The sequence below is a fragment of the Chiloscyllium plagiosum genome, unplaced genomic scaffold, assembly GCF_037043375.1.
Source record: "Chiloscyllium plagiosum isolate Xiang-an unplaced genomic scaffold, Cpla_swu_hap1 HiC_scaffold_36, whole genome shotgun sequence".
NCBI lineage: Eukaryota > Metazoa > Chordata > Chondrichthyes > Orectolobiformes > Hemiscylliidae > Chiloscyllium > Chiloscyllium plagiosum.
The window spans coordinates 38,434,032-38,440,101 of record NW_028270174.1 but is presented as its reverse complement, the minus strand read 5'-3'; the positions used below and the strand labels follow the sequence as shown (position 1 = coordinate 38,440,101).

The 6,070-nt window shown below is 45.8% G+C and overlaps 1 long non-coding RNA gene across 1 annotated transcript in view; it reads left to right on the top strand.

Moving 5' to 3' along the window:
- Positions 1-310: 310 nt before the first annotated feature.
- Positions 311-6,070, top strand: part of LOC148139928 (uncharacterized) — a 154,846-nt gene continuing 149,086 nt past the window's right edge. Inside the window, exon 1 of the long non-coding RNA XR_015753240.1 lies at positions 311-372. This is a non-coding gene — a long non-coding RNA (uncharacterized LOC148139928). The remainder of the gene's footprint in view (positions 373-6,070) is intronic.

Below are 6,070 nucleotides of genomic sequence, written 5' to 3'. Positions count from 1 at the left end.
CCTTGGAGAACAAATACATAAATTATAAATAAACTATGTTTCATTATAGAATTTTCATCTGTATTGGATTAATTATTCATTAGAGAATTCAGCCGAGCAAAACAAACAACTAAACACAAATACAGTTCCATATGAAAGATATTTAACTCAGGCTTGGAACATAGTCAACATGGTGGGAAAGTGTTTTATAAGTCTTGAACAAGACAAATTATGAGTAGGATCATTTTGTGCAATGTTAGAAATTCAGACAGATAGCTCCTTATTCACTTGGGTGTGTTGAATTGCCTGAGCACAAGACAGAGAGGAAAATTGGAGATAAGAATCGCACACACCAAAGGGAGCATGCCTGTTCCTGGGATGGGGGTGGTGCTGGTAAGGCTGAATTTACTCATCATCCCTTTTTGGCCTGAATAGGTGGTGATACAGCCTTTGTGCTCATGATTACATGAAGTGGGTGATTCTACAGCATTGATCCAACTATGATGAAGGAATGGCAATACTGGTCTGATATGATGGCTAGAAGGAACCTTAGATGTAGTAGTATTTCCATGAAACTGGTTACCTTGGTGATGGGGTGGTGTCGGTCGTAGAGTTTGGTGTGCTACTGCTACAAACATGCTGAAGTTCTGCTGCTCATCCTGAGGATGAGATGCAATGTAGCTACAGTGAGCTGCTTATATTGTGTCATTGGCAGAATTGTCGTCAGATATCGGGTTTAGTAACAATGATGCCAATTGTGCCTCATCCAGGATGATGTTGGGCTGCTTGAATATTCTTCTGGTTGTACCAATTTAAATGTGTTTTGTATATTCTAATATAGTTCTGGCAGGAGCCTTTTACATAATGCATGGGAATGAGTTCTGAACTCATGAAGTAAACTGCATGCTTACAGTTTACATGGTTTCAACCTCCACCTGGTTGGTATATTGGATATACCAGGAGAGACTAGGACCCGAGGGCACAGCCTTAGAGTAAAGGGAAGACCCTTAAGAACGGAGTTGAGGAGAAACATTTTCAGCCAGAGAGTGGTGAGCCTGTAGGATTCATTGCCACAGAAGGCTGTGAAGGCCAGGTCACTGAGCATATTTAAGACTGAGATGGATAGGCTCTTGATTGTTAAGGGGGTCAAAGGTTACAGGGAGAAGGCAGGGAAATGGAGTTGAGAAACTTATCAGCCATGATTGAATGACGGAGCAAACTCGAAGGGCTGAATGGCCTCATTTCTGCTCCGAATGTCATACGGATATCTTGGATATTAACTGGAGGACATTTGACAAGTGCCAAGGCTGGTTCCCTTGATGGTCAAGAGTTCATAGAGATGTACAGCATGAAAACAGACCCTTTGGTCCAACATGTCCATGTCAACCTGATATTCTAACCTTATCTGGTCTTATTTGCCAGCACTTGGCCCATTTCCCTCTGAATTCTTCCCATTCATATACCCATCCAGATGCTTTTTAAATGTTGCAATTATACCAGCCTCCACCACTTCCTCTGGCAGCACATTCCATACATGTACCACCCTCTGTGTGAAAATGTTGCCCCTTAGGTCCCTTTTAAATCTTTCCCCTCTCACCCTATAGTTCTGGACTACCCCACCCCAGGAAAAAGACCTTGTCTATTTACCCTATCCATGCCCCTCATAATTTTGTAAACCTCTATACGGTCACCCCTCAGCCTCCGACAAGTCCAGGGAAAACAGTCCCAGCCTATTCAGCCTTTCCCTCTTGCTCAAACCCTCCAACTCTGGCAACATCCTTGCACCCTTTCAAGTTTCACAACATTTTTCCAATAGGAAGGAGACTAGAATTCAATGCGATATTCCAAAATTGCCCTAACCAATGTTCTGTTAGATGACCTCCCAACTGCTAAGAGGAGATGTGCATAATTCGAGTCATGTAGTTACTAATAGATATGGTTATAAAGCTATAGATTCAAAGCCAGTTTATGAGTTAAAAGTAACTGAATTTGGATATGAAATTGAGTGAAAAAATAAAACACAAATACTAATTAGAGTAGATTTTGTTGTGTTGAGGATGTATCAAGTTGGTCACTTCAGCTCTTGGTGTTGTTGTTATTGTGTCGAGCTTATATAAACGACCTGGGTTCATAAAATTAATGCAAAGTGTTCAACTTTGATTTGAACTAGGAAAGGCAGAAACAATTGAGGAAGCAAGTCAAAAAGTTCAGAACTATTTGGACAGAGAAACACCTCAAATATCTCGGTTATGCCTGAGGTTTGAATTATAATGAAAGACTGAAGAAATGCATGCTTTTCAGCTTTTCAGATGGCAATTGAACTGTTAGAGAGATGGTCTTATCAAGGTATCGAGAAAGTGGGAGCAGATCAAAGGGCTAAATTTTACGTTTGTTGGCAGGACAAGGTTTATCACATAAAGCGTGAACAAATTCTGCAACATGAGTGAAGAATGGTGGAGATGTAATCCTGGCATCTTATGAAAATAATTAGCTACAGATTCAGAGAGATTTTAAGATCTTGTGAAGTGGATGAACCAAGAATGAGCCTTCCTGACTTGTCACTATTATGATCTTGCAAGCTAGAGGCATCTATCAGGATTACATAAAGTAGAGATTGAATGTAAATGTACAAATAAAGGTGCTTGTTTATATTGCTTGCCATTGATTGTCTCTTCATATAATACAGAATGTGTCTGAGGTTTGGCTGCAAGCAAACCCTTCAAGCAGAACTTGCATAACTAATAATTTGTATTAAGTGTATGAGTCAACATATCGGTAAGGGAGGAAAAGTAACAGGAACATTGAGTTTTGAGACCTCCACCTTCTTTTAGTCCTCAGTTCTCAGGATCCAGCATGTTGAAGATTCCAATTAACTCAATAGCGTACACTTATCTATCCCTCTCCTATGTGTTTTCTCCTTTTCATGTTGCTCAGTCCTGCTCCGTAAACAGAGCAGTGGTGCAGAGACGGTGACTGTTTGAACAGCACATAGCTTCATCACAATTTGTGTGATGAAATGAACATTCATCATGCAGCTAGGTTGTTTTGTGGAATCACGTTTTAAAATGGTAATGTGACAACTGCTCCAGTTTGAAGTGGCAGTAATACATTGCTTCGTGCCTTAGTATGGGAGTGCAGGGGAGGTGATGGCCTAGTGATATTATCACTGGACTGTTAACGTAGAGACTGAGGTAACGCTCCAGGGACCTGGGTTCAAATCCCACCATAGCAAAAGGTGGAGTTTGAATTCAGTAAATAGCTGGAATTAAAAATCTAATGACTATGATAAATCCATTGCCAATTGTTTGGAAAAACCCATCTGGTTCATTAAAGTTCCTTAGGAGAGGAAACTGTCATCCTGGTCTGGCCTACATGTGACTCCAGACCCACAACAAAGTGGTTGACTTTCAACTGCCCTCTGGGTAATGAATGCTGCCTTGCCAGTGGTGTCCTCATCCTGTTACTGAGAAACTTAGAAGAAGTTGTTTTCAATGCATAATTTGCAGTTTAACTCTTTATTCTATGCACAGTTTGCCCACATACCTTGTATGATGAAGTAAACCTTGGCAAAAATCTTAAGGCTTTTCATTTTTATAGTTTAACTGCCTCAGTATTCTTTGACTCTTTGGTGCAATGTTTAATATGTCTGCCGTCACTTGCCAAGCGGACTATATTTTTCTCTTGTGAGGCTTGGGCTTTCCCAGCAGTGGGAGTTGTGCTCGTTGAAGAAGTACCCAAAACTAATAATGAGTCTTTGTCATTTGGCCAGTTTCAGTTTCAGACTCGAACTAATGAACCAATCCCTGGAAAAGCTGTTGTTGCCACTATTTTCTCCTTACAGTGAGTTATGTCAGCAAGTCCCAACTGTGCTGACAACTTGCTGTCTCTACATATATAAAGCTAATACCAGGAAATCTTGTGAGGTCGACGTTATAAATGTTAACAAAATCGAAGCTCTCTATGTCCTAGTCATGCATCTCAGTTATGTTTATATATATAGAGTCATAGAGTCATACAGCATAGAAACAGATCCCTTGGTTCAACCCATCCATGCCAATCACGTTTCCCAAACTAAACTAGTCCAACATGCCTGTGTTTGGCCCATAGCACCTGCCTACAGAACCGACTGACCCCGCACGGACTCCAGACTACGTTCAGACCACCTCCTCCTACTGCCCCCTTGACCATGACCCCACGTCCCACCACCAAACCATCATCTCCCAGACCATCCATAACCTCATCACCTCAGGGGATCTCCCATCCATCGCCTCCAACCTCATAGTCTCACAACCCCGCACCGCCCGTTTCTACCTCCTGCCCAAAATCCACAAACCTGACTGCCCCGGCCGACCCATTGTCTCAGCCTGCTCCTGCCCCACCGAACTCATCTCGGCATACCTCGACACGGTCCTGTCCCCCTTAATCCAAGAACTCCCCACCTACGTTTGGGACACCACCCACACCCTCCACCTCCTCCATGATTTTCGCTTCCCTGGTCCCCAACGCCTTATCTTCACCATGGACATCCAGTCCCTGTACAACTCCATCCTCCATCACTAAGATCTCAAAGCCCTCCACTTCTTCCATTCCCACCGTACCAACCAGTACCCTTCCACTGACACCCTCCTTCGTCTGACTGAACTGGTCCTCACCCTGAACAACTTCTCTTTCCAATCCTCCCACTTCCTCCAAACCAAAGGAGTTGCCATGGGCAGCGGCATGGGCCCCAGCTATGCCTGCCTCTTCGTCGGATATGTGGAACAGTTCATCTTCCGCAGCTACACTGGCACCACCCCCCACCTTTTCCTCCACTACATCGGTGACTGTATCTGCGCTACCTCGTGCTCCCATGAGGAGGTTGAACAGTTCATCCACTTGACCAACACCTTCCACCCCGACCTCAAATTTACCTGGACCGTCTCTGACTCCTCCCTCCCCTTCCTAGACCTTTCTATTTCTATCTCGGGCGACCGAATCAACACGGACATTTACTATAAACCGACCGACTCCCACAGTTACCTAGACTACACCTCCTCCCACCATGCCCCCTGTAAAAACGCCATCCCATATTCTGAATTCCTTTGTCTCTGCCCCAGGAGGACCAGTTCCAATACCGTACAACCCAGATGGCCTCCTTCCTCAAAGACCGCAATTTCCCCCCAGACGTGATCAACGATGCCCTCCACCGCATCTCCTCCACTTCCCGCTCCTCCGCCCTTGAGCCCAGCCCCTCCAATCGCCACCAGGACAGAACCCCACTGGTCCTCACCTACCACCCCACCAACCTCCATATACATCGTATCATCCGTCGTCATTTCCGCCACCTCCAAACGGACCCCACCACCAGGGATATATTTCCCTCCCCTCCCCTATCAGCGTTCCAAAAAGACCACTCCCTCCGCGTCTCCCTCGTCAGGTCCACACTCCCCCCACAAACCCAACCTCCACTCCCGGCACCTTCCCCTGCAACCGCAAGAAAGGCAAAACGTGAGCCCACACCTCCTCCCTTACTTCCCTCCAAGGCCCCAAGGGATCCTTCCATATCCGCCACAAATTCACTTGCACCTCCACACACATCATTTACTGCATCTGCTGCACCCGATGTGGCCTCCTCTATATTGGGGAGACAGGCTGCCTATTTGCGGAACGTTTCAGAGAACACCTCTGGGACACCCGGACCAACCAACCCAACCACCCCGTGGCTCAACACTTCAACTCCCCATCCCACTCCACCAAGGACATGCAGGTCCTTGGACTCCTCCATTGCCAGACCATAGCAACACAACAGTTGGAGGAAGAGCTCCTCATCTTGGGGGTGGCACGGTGGCACAGTGGTTAGCACTGCTGCCTCACAGCGCCAGAGACCCGGGTTCAATTCCCGCCTCAGGCGACTGACTGTGTGGAGTTTGCACGTTCTCCCCATGTCTGCGTGGGTTTCCTCCGGGTGCTCCGGTTTCCTCCCACAGTCCAAAGATGTGCAGATCAGGTGAATTGGCCATGCTAAATTGCCCGTAGTGTTAGGTAAGGGGTAAATGTAGAGGTATGGGTGGGTTGCGCTTCGGCAGGGCGGGGCGGTGTGGACTTGTTGGGC